The sequence below is a fragment of the Anticarsia gemmatalis genome, chromosome 12 (assembly GCF_050436995.1).
Source record: "Anticarsia gemmatalis isolate Benzon Research Colony breed Stoneville strain chromosome 12, ilAntGemm2 primary, whole genome shotgun sequence".
Lineage (NCBI taxonomy): Eukaryota > Metazoa > Arthropoda > Insecta > Lepidoptera > Erebidae > Anticarsia > Anticarsia gemmatalis.
Genome location: NC_134756.1, coordinates 8,128,634 through 8,145,374, shown reverse-complemented (window position 1 = coordinate 8,145,374; position 16,741 = coordinate 8,128,634). Strand labels below are relative to the sequence as shown.

Below are 16,741 nucleotides of genomic sequence, written 5' to 3'. Positions count from 1 at the left end.
GCTCATTTACTTAATAAGTGTTTTAGAAACGGTAGTTAATATTAAAAGTGATTTATGCCTGGTTTCTGAATACATTTAGCAGTAGTTTATTTTATTCAAAAGCGTTTTTTTATATGAGTTTTAACACTATTGAATTAACTGCCTTTTTAAAACACTCATAAAGTAAATAAGCGTAATTTCAATATTGCAAACGCCGGAGCACCAAAATAGAAGACAACCTGCCCAATATCGATCGTACATCTGCCACAAACAAATTAGCTGTTCAGAAAAATAAAATCAGGAAAGTGAGATAAATAGTATTTTACCTCAAAAACTGTTAAAGATAACAAGCAAATCTAATACAATTAGGTCGTAAACCTTATCAGCTTTTCTGAATACACAGAGTAACAGGCATCAAAATATGACATGATTATATTTATAACTCTTTTTCTTCTTCTCTTCTTTATAAATTAAATATAATAAAATTTCATTAGAAATTTAGTTCTATTTACACCAATCTAAAGAAAACTAATTTCGAACCGTGTTTTCTCTAAACAAATCTGTTTTTCTAAATCCTATTTTCGTGCCATCTATTTTTAAACCACAGTTAATAAACTCCATGACACGTTACAGCGTTGGGCGTACTTGTTATTTTCTTTTACGAAAATTACTTTGAGCGTTTCAAAGTAATCCTAAATACTGAAAGTATAAACTTTAATCATTTATTAAAGTTTGTTGGGCAGGCCGTAGATCAAAGGACGGGCTCCCGTTACGTTTTTTCACTGAAATGCGACTATCGAACGAAGGAAATTGAGGTTTTATGTATCTGTAAATTATTTCGAGGGATTTGTGTAATGGGTTTACGCAAAATTGAGATACGTCGTTGACAAATAGTTTTTGTTGTGGTCTTTTTTATTATGCTGTGACGCGTGTTTTGGTTTCATGTAATATGAAAAAAAGAAATCGGTTCGTGATTAGTTTTATCTACGATCTATTTCAAATAATTACGTACATAGTTTAGTGTCATGTTTGTAACAACCTATTCCTATGATAACGCCTATAATCTGATTGTGTATGTTAACAAGGCATTCTTAGGATTACGGTAACAGAGTAGGGTAATGAGTTAATTGCCATTCGCAACCCATTCATTTGCAGCAATAAGGAATTAACACCTCAGTAAAGGGGAACGTTCTCATCATATTTTATAAAGCATAAATAGAGCTGTTTGTTGCGTAATGGCTAATAAAAGTTGTCAGCTCAGGTGGCCACCGCGTTACAGTCCAACGATAAATCAGAAAATGCTTTACCGTAACCATCTTAAGAAAACCCGTCACGGTTTCTTAACCATCCAATTTTACTTCAAAAGTAAAATAAAGTACTAATCTCCAGAGGTCATGTTAATTTGGTTTTATTTCACCCTCAATGGTGTACACCTTTAGGATTAGCTCTTAATTAAATTTTCTTATAATTTAAGACACGAGTTCTTTAACGCAGCTTTTAATTCGGCGTCATGTGAATTACCTACTTTAAATATACCAACGTATTATTCTATTTAAAATGAACTTCATTCTATGGATTTTATACTACACTAGCTGACCCGCGCAGCTCCGCTCACGCTTTCTTATTTTTATTCAATACCGCGCATCTTCAAATTTATTCACCTTTTCAGGACTTCCACAAATAACTCAAGACCAACATTAGCCAAATCGGTTCAGCCGTTCACTAGTTTTAACGAATATACTTAAAAACCTTGTAATAAAGATTCTGCAATGAATATCAAAAACCAGTCTGTAATGCTAGCCTGTTGCAACTAGGTTTCAGTCCATTGTTGGACATAAGCCTCTCCCAATCTGCGCCATATCTAGATCAATACTAGTTCTATTGTTACAGCCTGCTACTATTATTACCTCGGGAATAGTTGAAGTGCAAAATTTGCTCGTCGTACTTGAAGATATCTAAAATGGCTCAATGCTTCGTAATATTGCTGGATGATGTACTATTATTAGTGCCAGACGTCTTGTGTTTTAATTTAGTAGCGTAAGATGTATCAAACAATGTTGCAGTTAAATTAAATGAATAGTAATTCAGTGCTTTAAAGATTCTCTCATTCTCAAGTTCACGGAAAAATATTACTATCGAATAAAGTACAGTACAAATACCACTACTCTACTAAGTTATTATTTATTTTCCACCCAGACAAATAATAAAATTCAAAGTTAGATTGTAAAATGATAGTTTTGTTTTATTCTGTACATAAATTCTCAGAATATTTATCCCCACTTAAGAAAGTTTAGTCTATACGACTTTCAAAGTACTTTAGATTTCAATTCTAATTTAGAATCCAGTCTCTAAATACTAAATTCTAGAAATCATTTAACACCGTCGTAAACTTTGGTGTTTGTTCTTTCACAAAGGTTTTGACTTTAAAGCAAATAGGGAGAACCTAGATTATTTAGTAAACAACGACATGTGGCTTTAGCCAAAGCTTGTGAGGTTAGACCAACAGACCCCTTGTGGTGGGGTGAAGCGTCCAATCTCTCAGAATTTGGTAACAATAATGGAATTACAAGCTATTGGAATTTAGGTGTCGAGCCCCCAACCCGGCGTGTGATCGGCATGTCTAAATAACTGCTATCTTTGACTAACTTAGTAAATACCTTAAAGTTCAATGTTGTATTTAGAATTGATAAATTATGTATGTTCACTTTGCTTCATAAACATCGTAGTAAGACTATATTATGTAAGTATCTATATTAGTCATCGTAATACACATGTAGATAATGACATTTGATCTTCTGCATAAAGCAATTGCCTATACAACTACAAACTACTCTAGGTAATTTTTTAATTACATATTATATTCCTTGCTGTTTATTTCGCTCCTTTTAAAGCCAAACTAAAACAAATTATAATAACAATAGTAGTGGTCGCAATTTCCGGTAAGCTGTACAATCAATTGGCAACTAAATCTCGGCCATGTTTCGTTAAATGAATTAGTTTTAGTTTTGATAAACGCCCGGCTTGCCATTCCCCAAGAGGCTATTTTCAAATTAATCTTAACTGATACAGGGGATAAACCTTAATGTATTTTAAAAGCTTCGGAGAGATATTGAATTCGTGAAACCCGTTTGATACGAATAGAAAGTATTGAATATATTTTATCTTTAAGAATTAAAGTAAGCATTCACAAGAAAAGGGTTTTAGCAGGAATTATATCTTTCAAGTTTATCCAAAAAATATTCAGATGTACGCAAAATAATTTAGGTACTCATTTTACAATGTCGTAGACACTAGATTTATAAATCTTTGAACGTGAGCGTTGAGAAACAATTAACAAACAAATTATTGTTCATTTAAAAAGGTCTCGAAGACCGTCGTGGTGAAGGTCACATCTACAAAGTTCCCAACAGATTTCCATTGTAGTGTTTTCGGAATAAACAGAAAACAGTCGTGCTCAGAGTTCGCAACAAAAAGAGGTGGCCGCTAAAAGATCAATGGAGATTTGCGGAGGGATATTGAATTTTCTCTTGAAAAGCAACTAACAATGGTTTTGACATGGGTCCGAACGGACATCGGATATGAGTGCTTTTGAACGGCCAATAAGTTCACTGCCTGATTGAGTTTTACGTAAAATTACGGTAAAACTCCCCGCAATCGTGCAACGAAGTTTAATTAGAGGAGTTTCATAATAAATTCTGCCGAAAAACAGGATCCAACGTAGAATGTAATTTTGGTTTTCCTTATTGAAGGTTAAAAAGTGTTGTAAATTAAAAATAACGCTTAAAAAGAACTCCAAGTGTTTAAGAACACACATATAAATTCACTTTTATGTTTGTTTCAGATGTTCAATCGTAATGAGAAGAACGTGAATTGGTAAGTAGGTCAAACTTTAACTCAGGTCACTAAATAATGCAAGGAGGGACTGAAAGCCTCTAAATTTGTACTACGAAAGTGAGTACACTTATTTACATACAAAATGTATGCAATGGTGTAATTATAATAGGTATATTTTTGCGTAGAATATATTAAAGAGTAAATCCGTAAAAATATTGGCAGTATTTCGATATTGAATATTTATCGAACGTATTCACGCTGCATATTACGATAAAGTAATCCTATAAACACACGCTTGAATACCTGGTGAGAAATCTCAAGTAAATCGTCCCTCCATACTAATCCGGGGCGGCATTCTCTGAGATTTCCACGTGGGACGTATCACAGCTGTCTAACAAAAGAATCCTCATAATACACGCCACTTACAATAAAGTTTGCTCTCAGACTTTCTCATTATTTGAACCTTATTATTTTGTTCGAGTACAACTTGGCAAAAGGTTTTTAAGAGTGTTTTAATATCGCTCTTAGCTATAGTATTCAAAACTCAAGTAGACAAAATATTTCTAAAAGTTTAATTTTAGGGAACAGATTTGGGTTAATTAAGCAGGGAAATAGTATGTAGATTGAAATATACTAAAGAAAAACTCAAGTAAGCTACTATAGATTAATGTTTAATGTGACTATATACACGTAAAATACATTCGCAGATACAAAGCTCATTTACTGAACATTAATGTAGTAAAAAATCACAGTATATTATCGATAGCCGATATTTACATGCAAAATGTTGCACATTTAATTGAACATGTGTAAATACTATGTGAAAAGCGGTACAATCTGTCAAAGGGTATTTACCGACGAAATGCTGAGGTATTAAAAACATATAGACCGCACTCATTGCAATATTAATTTATTCCTATAAGTATTTACAGTTTCGGAATACTTTATCATAAATTATGATTATTTGAATGCTATTTTGTCAAAATTTGTTTTGCACAACTTTATATAAAGACGAAACTACAGATTTATTTACAATAGATAAATAAAGATAAAAGTATTCTTTTAAATCTAATGTCGAAAATCTAGGAGGTCGTAATACGAAATAATAAATGAGACTGGTCAAATTATTTATTTTTAACCACAATTTTACGCCTTTCGCAGAATTCACGCCCGCAATACATCAATTTAGAATACACTTTATTTTCCTCATCCAGTTTCCGAAATAAACAAGTTCATTGACCCTACATATAAATAAATAATCCCTATCACATACAGATTATCCAACAGAGCAAATATAATATGTCATAATTAGCTATATAAATCTTGATAGATTATTATTTTCCCCTCGTAGTTCATCACGGCGATTGTTGCTCGCTTCACTGATTCCTCTCTATCAACATTCCTTGCCGATATATCGCAGCCTCTTGAGATGTTGTAGAGGATAAATAAATGCAATCTTAGTTGAAATTGAGTTTTTCTACACTGTATTTTCATTTGAAAATATATTACATGTCGTTTGTTTTTTAAGTAGTTTTTAGATTTGAATTGTTTCTCTACAATTAATTTTAATTTTAAATTGTATTATTTTGAAACTTCAATTTAAAATTATTAATGTGAGTGTATTTCCAAATCGATAAATTTTATTTAACAAAACCATAAATGAAATCAAAAGCAGAACGAAGCAGAAGAAATAAGTAAAATTATTTTAAATACATTTGACGAAATTGATACCAAACTGTGTTAGAATTTTTGGGCACAAAACTAACTTACTAAACGCAAATAGATCGAAAAATGTGAAATAATTTTAACAGTTCGTTTTAATTAACCAATATTTGTTTAACACAGTGTTTATTTAAAAGCAACATTTTATTGGAATAAATAAAGAGCGCTATAGTTTTAATTATGTTGGTAAATATTTTAATGATTTCCGTTCAAAGTAATGCGTAGCCAGTCTGTTATTATGACTTCCATAGACATTACATAGAGTAGCCCTAAAGTAATAAATCGAAATTAATTACTTCTAGTGTTATCTATACCTATACAAAATAATGCGTAACTAAAGATAAAGATGAATACTAAAAACACAGCAGCAGCAACCGCTAATACTTATACATTTTTTTAGAATAAATATTCAATCAGAAGAAAACGAGAAGTAATAAACAATCACGTCCCCTTCTCGTATAAACCAATACCCCAATACCCGGAGCGTTCAACACAAATTCCCCCTAACATATTGAACATAGAACTACTGAGATATTCAAACGGGCCCATCAATTTGTTCTGAAATAAGAAAGCCCTACAAATCGGTGAGAATGCGTACGTTTGTATGAAATATACGGCTACGATTATTTATCGCGGTTCGAATACTTCTGATTTAGTAGACTGGGCTCTTTTCAAACATGACATTTTTATTGCCCTCTTTTTCTTTGACGGTTAGAATTACGTCCCCTATAAGATTTCCTTACCATTTAGAATATGAATATTTTTATAAGTAAGGTAAAATTTAATTTTATTCATATTATTTAAAAAGTTGATTTGGTACAAAAAATAAATGCACATTACATAGCAATATTAGAAACACAAATTTCATAGAAATTGTAAACGATACTTTGGAACGTTACAATATCTTTACAAAACAAAGGAAGATGGTAGCGTCGTAGCAGAACGCTACGTTGTCTACGACGTAGCACGTAGCCACATTACGTGAAAGAACTCGACGTTTCATTTCAAGTATCTGATTTCCACTTCATGGTACAAAAGCTCTCTGAAGCGAGGGTGTTCAATCTTTTGAGAATGTTCAACCGTAAGAACTTTGTAAAATACGCGTCTATTTTACAATATTGTCATATTTTTTACAATGGCAACAATATTTATAACCTTTTATACTATAAGCCCTTTTGTAAAATAGAATGTTATAACAATAAATTATTTTATACTTAATTTCGTTAAAACTAACACAAAAAATTAAGAAATAGTCTTGTAGTTACATAGACGAACCAAAGACATGCTGTGAATGTTATTCTTTATTCAGGTCCATCGGTAAAAGTGTACAGTTAACTCGAGTAGAGTCAATATTTTATTCACTGTAGCAACTCTTATAAATGGTTAGTGCAAGCAAATTGATGTTTAAAACGGTTAGAGATATATTCAACTAGTTATAAAATGTATTAAAAAATTCAAGCAGTTATTCAATTAAGTAAACTAGTCAATAGATGGACGTGTAGTAAATTAAAAAATAATGCTATTTATTTAAAAGTTAAAACGAACTTGCGACATTTAGCACAACAATAGAAACTGTGTGACAACATTTACTATTGCATCCGAATTCATGATTTTTTTTGGTAAATAAACTTTTGTGATCAAGACGGAAGAGGTTATTGGAAAAGGTTTTTGTTACAATAACTGTGTATTTGTTTGTCTTTACCATGAAAGTAAATATCACAACACCTATGCAAAAAACTGATAAGTTATTTTGCTACATAAATATAAGTTAGACAACGGTTCCCAGCAAAGTATTCTTTAATTAATTGATAAAGTACCCCGTCTTTGAGGAAATGCTTCTCACGCATTTTGTTAATGAAAAACAAATTTTGAATCAAGATTGAAGCCTCGAGTTTATCTTAATGCTTAGTTGTTTAGTTAGTTAATATTTTGCTTCAACCACGAAATGTACACTCAGCTTCATTTTAGTACTTTGATGTTAAGAACTGTAGAGATTATCTACATAGCTACAAAGGTAGAATAAAACGATTGCATAAAAGTAAACATAAATTAGTTTACATATTATAAAGAACTAGCTTCTGCTCGCGATTAAAAGAGTGTCCAATGTGTGAATGAAGGTTATCTAAAAAAACTACCTACTTACCAAATTTCATAAAAATCCACCGGCTACTTTTCGCGTGATAGAGAAAAAAATGCTTTCGGATATTTAATATTGGTAGGATAGTATAGTATTAGGCCAATTTTCGTAACCAAATATTATCATTAAAAAGACGAGGCTTAGCGTATTATTAGTATGTTTGATGTAACGAGCGCGACACATTCGCACTGAGCGTAACCATGTATTTATTCATCCACGTTATTGCTCAATTTCCCATATCATAAAAATGTAAACACGCACTTTTCAATAAGGAAAGGCCTCATTTCCACTCATTTCACCCACAATCATACGTCATGTCATGAGTTCTCAAGGGTCTCCATATATTTTGTATGTATATGTTTTGACATTTTCTTGCTATGAACAAAAAATAATTTCACGTACCTACGCGACGCAAAACGGGACCGCGTTTATAGACGTGACGCCTTTGATGCTTTTAGGTCGAGATCACATTAGGAGGGAAGTAATTTTTAATGTCTTTGTATACCCACCATTTTCACATTAGCAATGTATTCTGTTGTACAGTTGTTTAGGTGTTTTGTTCGTCTTTCACCTGGACTAACAAAACATATTATTATATACGTGAAATAAAATGCTGATATCCAATAGGGTAAGGGGTTAAGAATTATTTCAGACAATAGTCTGAAATAATTCTTAAGATGTTTATTACCATGAAAGGTAGGATAATAAGTATAAATTTAAATAAAAAAATACTATTTAAAACTCCCGCATAAGAATATATTTTGAAGTGGGTTATTCATAAACAAACAAATAACGGACACAGATTGCAACATGCAATTGAAAAACTACCAAACCAAAGTCAATTATAAACAAAGCCAAAAATACCCACTGTCCTACATTCCACAGCAAAATCAAATTACGACAAAATACTATCACTGCGTCGTCAAAATTTTGACGTAAAACGTTGATGAAATTTTCCATAACTGGTTCAATAATGTTAATAAATATTCAAGAGTCGGCGCAACTTCGATGCTCTCAATTTGCAAACCCACTTACTGTTACCACGAGGATGCTTCACTCGTAATAGCTTCAATAGTCTATTTTATAATGTCTACGGGTAGTATTAATTTAGTTTGTTTAGTTTTAATTAGGGAAATATTTTTTGTATCAAGTAACAAAGTGAAACTTCATAAAAAAATTACATCAATACAAAAATTTCGATCTTGTTTAATTCTTTTTTATTAAAAAAAGATAAAAGTTCAATAATATTTTATTTAACAAGCTGACCACTAAAGCTGAAAAAATAAATAAAAGCCATTAAATGTGAAAACAATGACAAAAAATAAATAACCTTAATGGCGTTTTGTTATGACCATGTTATGACTTTGAACGCTAATGGCCAGTGTTTATTTTTCATATTCCAAAGAGTACATATTGTAAAGGAATAATATTATATTTAGTAGAAATTGCAGTTCAATATCATAAGAATGTCTGATGATAACACTTTCAGCTTATTGGAGCTTGCATTCATTTTGTAAATATTTTGTCCTAAAATATTATAAAGAAAAGCATGATATTCAGGAAGTTATAAATAAAATATTTGTTTCAGCAGCTGTAGTTTCTGGAATAAACTCGTTTTAAATTGTTTGCTATGAAACAGGAGTGAATAAAACGTTCGAGAAGCCACTTATAATATTTTGCTCGAGAAAATTGTACATTTTACCTATTTAAGCCGATTACACGTTTCAGAAAACAAGGGCAATTATTGTGAAGGACTGTCTAAGTGGATCATTCTCTCATTAGTGCGTAAAATACAAAATACAATAAAAATATAATTATACGCAAATAGATGTTATCGTTTGGCGAAAAATAATATGTTATTACGACGGAAATACTATGAATTAAATGTTTTAGTGTCAATACTAAATACTTTCAATTTTTTGTTATGCTTATTTCGTTGCAGCTAAAGAAAAAGGAATTTATTTCAAAGAACTCTATTGTCATAGAAAACGTGAGGCTATTGTTAATAACAGTAGCGTCTCAGAGAACCCCACACTTATGCGGAAAGAGTTTTTAAAAAGTGTGATGTGGCATTCAGAATAATTCAGATATAATATTCAGAGAAAAATAGCGTTTTATTTCAGCCATGGGAATATCGTAGCGGATGTTTTAGCTAGCAAGTTTATATGGAAAAGTGGGCCATTTTCAACATTATTATTCTAAAATATTAAGGACATTTCGCTGTGTATGTTCAGTAAAATGTCAGAACAGGTACACGATTGTGCAATTTATCGTGAAATGTTTTATAGCTCACCGGGGGGCTTCCCACTTCTCCATTCGCTTATCTTCTGCGTATTTTTGTGAACTTTATTTTACTGAATAAGAATCCTGGATGGGATTACTTGTCGTATATCTGTTTAGCACAAATCTGGTTTCGCGTTTGTTTGAGTCTAGTACTGCTTTCAGTTCTAGGACTTAGGTCTACTATTGAATTACCGTTGGTGTTTTATCTTACTTTTAGTATTGTTTGCAGATAAATGTAAGAGCAAACTACTCAATTCTTTTTATCAGCCCCTTACTATCCCACTGCAGTGCAAGGGTCTCCCAAATTAATCTATTTATTTATTTATTTCTTGACGAAATGAAACATAAACTTCTAAACACAAAAGCAACCAAATAAGTGTTTTTCGTAGTTTAAAGTAATCTTTCACATCAATTTGTATTTTTATAATAACCCAATATATCACAAAATGCAAATTCTGCAAAGTTGGAGTAAAGAATCAATATAAGTTACACTAAACAGTCAACTTCAGTACCAAGCCGATGCAAATAAATTTGCTCATTATATTTGGAAAGCCAAATACACTGTCCAGCTAAACAAGTCATTATAAAAGTTATCTTAACCATAACACTACGTACAACTGCAAAAATGGAGGGTGTATTTTTTCGCGCGGCATCGCTGTATTTTACTCCGCCGCCGGCTACAAAATATTTTGCTGATAAAGTTATTACTGACTAACATCGTTTGAGTGCAGTTCAGTCCACCAGCAAAGAGTACATGTAGAAATATAACACACCCCTCTGGCTCTATGTAATATGCGTTAGTAATAAGATTATAGACAGCAAAAATAAATTGAGAAGTTTCAAACATGAGCTTGAGTTTTAAGAAGTTTTGAAATGTTTTTTCTAGTTTACTAAGTTTGTAAGTTGAGTTTGCTGAGATAGATAAAATTATGCAATAGTGTTACTCATATTTTATTATTGAAAAGCAAATTCAATGAAAAACAGTTGCAAGTATGTTGCAAGTCGTAATTGAAACATCACTTTTTCGGAGTGATAACTTATTGACCTATTACGTTTGTAATGTGATTTTCAAATACCGTAGACAAAAGAAATTTACGACTACAAGTTAAAACTCTTCTCAATTGTATCTATGCCCGTTACCCTTGGCACCTGATTGAATGTTGACACATTTAAAGGTATCCACAAACATACATTTTCCATATCTTGTTAGCAAATTCAATCACAGTTGTAAATAGGTTCCATACAGGTTTCCCGCGTGTATCTAGGGCAAGAGCAGTGGGTCAAGGTGTGCAGCCGGCCTAAACATATTATCGGCAACTAATGCAGTTCCTGTATTGGGTCAAGAGCGAGTTGTGGTTCGTTTATACTCGATATTCGAACTAAGGGCGTTGTTATACCGAGAACGGTTTATGCACATCAAGGACATTCTTCATTTAATTACTGCCTGCATCTAACCTTAAACTAATTGGATAAAGTGATCGACTTTCAATGGTAACTCAACTGTAGGGCGATTCCCTACAGCGTGTACGAACGAATTTTACATTTAAAAAAATTGTTCCAACAGCGTCCACCGGAGGCGCTGATCAGATTTTTTATACAAATTTCTCGATAGCAAACCGGGTAGTGATGGTTGATAGTGGTAGAAAATTGTGCTTATTCGTTGTTTATAGTTTATATCGAAGTATAAATTCGATTTAACAATAGCAATTTTCCTGCTATCCGGAGATTTCGAGTGGATTATTATTTTTAACAGAAGAGCTATTAACTAACAATCAACAAAGCATTCCCGATATTTTTACTAAGAATTAGGGATTTAAAACTTTACCTTTACGTCGTATCATTTTATTCCAATTCTACGTACTGCTAATTGGACGTTTTAATTTCTCTCCATCCTTTGCTAGTGGATTGAAATGTTGCAGCTATTTCAAAACCCGTTTGATTACCAAGAGTAAATGTTTCATTTTTATTTTACACGCTTCATGAGAATTCGAAATTAAATTCTTTGAACATGATCTACTACATTTTAATTCTATAAATGGATTTCAGATAGACTAATAAGCATACTGATTAATGAACGTATTAGTAAACGGTCAAGGGAAAACCAACAAAAAATTTTTTACTTCTATATCACCCATTTTAAAGTCAAAAAGGTTATCGAAATATATTTTGTATTCTTCAGAATCTTATCTTATCGCGGTAAAGAGGGAGTTTGAATAACGGTCAATAGCGGTTCCGGTAGCTCAAATTTATTTTATAGAAAAAGCTCGAGGCGATTTTTATAAGATTATAAAGAGTTTTCGCGGCAAATCCTTTCTTAAAAGATTTATGGGTATTCCAACGAATTGGAAACCGTTTCCAGAAAGTCCTGCGGATCATTTTTCAATAATCTTGTGCGACGGCTTCAGGTATAAGCTGCGAATTTATTGTACGAATTTATTCGTTGACGTTAACGCATGTCTCTATTACATCCATTTAATGTTAACCAAGAATATCGTAAAGATAGAGAAATAAATGTTGCTCCTCCTCTGGTCTCCTAAGGCTTTGAGTCCACTAGGCTGGCCAAGTGCTGGTTGGCGAAAAACTGCATGTTAAAAAATCTTATAAAATAATTAATGTCCCTTAAAATACGTGCGTATTAAACATCAATTCAAACCTCATCTTACAATCGGTAAGAATAAAAAAATACAATTCATGCGAGTTGGACCTTATTTCTTACATAAATTTATTAATCTTCTAAATTATAAATATATTATCTTATATTTATATTTATAAACAAGATATTATATCGTGTTGTTTACGACCACTTCCAAAGATAAATAATAGCTCAGTAGAGCAAACTTAATTCAAATGAACACGGCTCATTGAGCCTCAATGTTTGATAAGACGATTCATTTGGGACGTTCATAATACTGGCCTATTGTTGTACTCATTGACAGTCACTTGACATTATATGGAATCATTGAATGGTATTTCTTAGACAAAATGTAGTAGTGTAGTGTTACCATGCTCGTACTATGACTATGTTAGACCCATCGCTGTGCGCCGGGCAATGGTTAATTCGTTTTATTCGTTTCTCGTAATGAGAGACTATATATGTAGATTATGAGTCCACCACGCAGACCAACAGTATGGGTCTAGGAATAGCTTGTCGAAGGTTTAAGTAGGTTCCTACATCTATGGCATTTACGGAGCGATGTCGACTGTCAAACGCTGTACTTGAATACTATTGGAACTGAGGTAATTAATTAAGCCTTAGTCAATCTTAATTGCCTGTATAGAAGCTAAATAGAGCCTTCAGGAATGACTTCAAAGAAAAGTGCTTTAAAACATGCCTCAAACTTACATACAGTAACTTCTACAATCTATTAAAATATTTTTATATAAAACTGCTTCTGGGGCTATAGTAGTACTGTTCGGTAGTATATCCGACTGCTTACTACGGATTCCATGGGACTAACATTGTAAATGGTGAAAAGCGTTTGTTTTTCATACACCTCTGCCCATACCTTTATGGGTATAACAGGCGTGTTATTAATCACGTATTTTTATTGCCAATAATTCGATTCCTCACTCATAACCTTAAAACTAAAAAATAACACCTCGAAATGATTTCGGAATAATTCAAGCATGATTACGTAATAATATGGGCCGTCAGAAACAGCCTACTCTATATAAACATTAGCTCACACTGACATACTTTTCCAGGCAATTTCCTCCGCGTGCCACGCATTCGCCGTCCTACCCGCAGCTTTAGCTGTCACCACAGGTTACCGGACCGCGCTCCAAATTCAATATTTTGAATTGTTCCATTCGATTTGTGTTTCGAACTTGTTAGACATTTTAATAGACTGCAGAACTTGATTGTGGAACTTAATTTTGTGTTGTGTTATTGAAATAAATTTAAACGCATTAGTTTCTTTCTATTATTTGGATTGTTCGATGTGTTATCATAAGTTCTAATGGATATTTTAAAATATAAATTGACGTCGTTGAAATACATACAGATTTCCACTTTTATTCAAAGTGTTCTTGATTTATTTCTTTAATAAATCGCTGTAGTCCCCCGATAGAATTGCTTTCAAACAGGAATACGAGAAATTCCCAACGCGCTGCAATACTAGATGACTTTGTTTAATTCTAAATCGCATTCGATTCTATTTCTAGATTTATAAAAATAACGTCGCACTTGCGTTACAGACCACTCAATTACTTTTAATATTTAAATTACTAAATATTACATTTTCATATCCCAGATGATGAAAAATTGTACCCCAGATGCATTTTGCAAAAAAAAAAAACTACCAACAAGTAGATTACCGGATATAAACAATGAACGTTTAAAAAACCTTTTAAAATTAATTTTTTAAACTTCTCGACACTTATCCAGAGTCAATATGGCCGTTAATATTAGTAGTTCATAAAAAAGTACTTATATTATCAAAATTCCATACCTACTTAAATAAAATATCAAAATAGCTTTATTAAATGACTGAGAAGGGGCAGTGAAGCCCCATAAACTGATTGGTCAAGCGACATTAGCAGCGCGGCAGAAAAATAACAAATGATATTGACAGAGGAGTCGAGGGTACTCTGACATGGGACCGACCTCTATGAGCTAGCGATTTAGATTTATTTGATGTACCGTTTATAGATTATAGAGATACAAAAATATATCATTGGTTCTCAATGAATAAATAGATTGTCAGTAATATGAAAATAAACAGTTCTTTCCCAGTGATGACCATAATAATATAGTTATACATCGATTTGTTATAATAATATGTTTAGTGTTTACCTTAGGGTAACTTTTCTGGAGCATACGTACCCTAAAATTCAATTATATGTAATTTTAAAATATAAAGAACAAAGATAAAAACTTCCATTGCAAAAGCTCTCAATTGATAACATCCTTTCTTTAAAAAAAATTAACTCAAAATAGATAACCTCATTTCTTTTTGAAGTCAGTTACAACCAATCGTTTTTCAACACTCTCAACAGCTACTTTATAAATATCATATATTTTATTTCAAGTAGTCAATTTGAATATGATATATTTAATGTGACATAACAACAGACATCTAACATGGCAACAGCTAATATTAATAACTACTTCGGATATAATAGGACTAGTTATAAATAACCCCATTGTTCTAATAGCGACAAGGCCGTGGGAAAACAATAGAGTTAGAGAGTTCGGCTAGTAATCGCTACTGGGAACCCGTGCAAATAGATTAAGATTGATATTAGGTCAAGTGTTATACGCAATACTCGTATACGGTAGGTCAGGCTGAGCACTTGGAGCCACTATTAAATTATAAAAAAATTATGTGTGGTACTCGTAGCCGGAGGTTCTGTATGACAAGATGTATTGATGCGAGTAAGGTCAGGAAAGTTTGTAAGGATCGTCCTATGTGGCGGTCTTTGGTCTCTATCTACCCCTACAAGAAAAAGCGTGATTTTATGTATGTATGTTATATGTAAGGTAAACATAGATTAATTTTTATATTGAGTCTCAGTCTATTGAGTTTTTAATAAATTAACTGCCACTGTTCAACATCAATAACTGGGTAGTAGATACCGAGAAACTGTATTAAAAATATAATAAATTGATGTTTCTAAAACTTTGTTGTACAAACTCAGTTGTCAAGTCGACTTTAAATGACGATTTTTCGATATTGTACCTACTGATTTCAAAAAATGCGCTATAGGTAACAATGCAAACACCAACAACAATACACTCACACGAGTATCCTTTAAAAATACGCGTCACAATCTCCCATTATAATACCACTGACACAACAAAAATACATCTATTCAGAACATTCAGGTGCTTATAACCTTAGCATTATATTCAAGAAAATATATGTAAAAACCTCACTTTGTATAGTGATATAAAGTGTATAGACTGTATGAAGTAAAGTGGGTACCCTCGTCAAGTAGAGAAAACGACAAGTGTTTCCTCTCGTGATGTTCGCCGAAGACCCCTCATATTGACGTCAATATCACTGTAGGTGGTGTTTACGCACTTATTTTTATTATACGACAGGTTTAGTGGCGGTATATCTGACTAGTTTTCCGTTGATAGTGATTTTTGAAGATTTGTGATAAAGGTGTACGAGATGCTTTCTGAAACTGAAAGATTTTTACGTCGAAGATAATGTTGGCTAATTTTAAATACCAGCTGCTAGCGTGTTGAATGTAGAGCTAACTAGTTTTTTGGTTCACGATCATCAGAATTTTGAATTCGCGTCAAATACAAAATGCTGATATAATAATATAGAAGTGACAGCTATAGTAGATTATAAGAAGAAAAGAGATAGAATACGGCTAACCGGCTTATAAATTTTGCAGCCAATCGGCATCAAAACAAAAATAAAACACATTGTAACAATTCCTTCCAACCTTGAACTCATAAATACAAAGAAACCACACTAAGCTACTTTCACATAAAACACCAACAAAAGGTGTGAGTGTAGTTAGAGACTAAAGTCTTGCGGTGTACCTCACAAGCTAGACATAGGCACATACGTCCTTTTAGAACTGAAGTGAGGCAGTTTGCACACAGCCTACGGACTTAGTCGCGGTTACCGCAAATCACACTGGGATTACTTAGTTATATTATTTGCTGTGTGGTTAGAGCGCTCACGGGCGATTGCGTGCATCTAATCGTGATAATCGCTAATCTAAGACTACATTCGGACGTATAGATTTAATATGTAGGACTAAAGATCAAATATTTGCATAATTAAAGAAGTTGTAATATATGAGTACTATTGGGACTGAGGG

General features: G+C 32.5%; 1 protein-coding gene across 1 annotated transcript in view; it reads left to right on the top strand.

The window, feature by feature from the left end:
• The first annotated feature begins 3,834 nt into the window (after nucleotides 1-3,834).
• Nucleotides 3,835-16,741, top strand: part of rsh (Rap GTPase activating protein radish) — a 131,004-nt gene continuing 118,097 nt past the window's right edge. The window contains exon 1 of the mRNA XM_076120917.1: nucleotides 3,835-3,852. The gene's annotated coding sequence lies outside the window, so the exon portion shown is untranslated. The remainder of the gene's footprint in view (nucleotides 3,853-16,741) is intronic.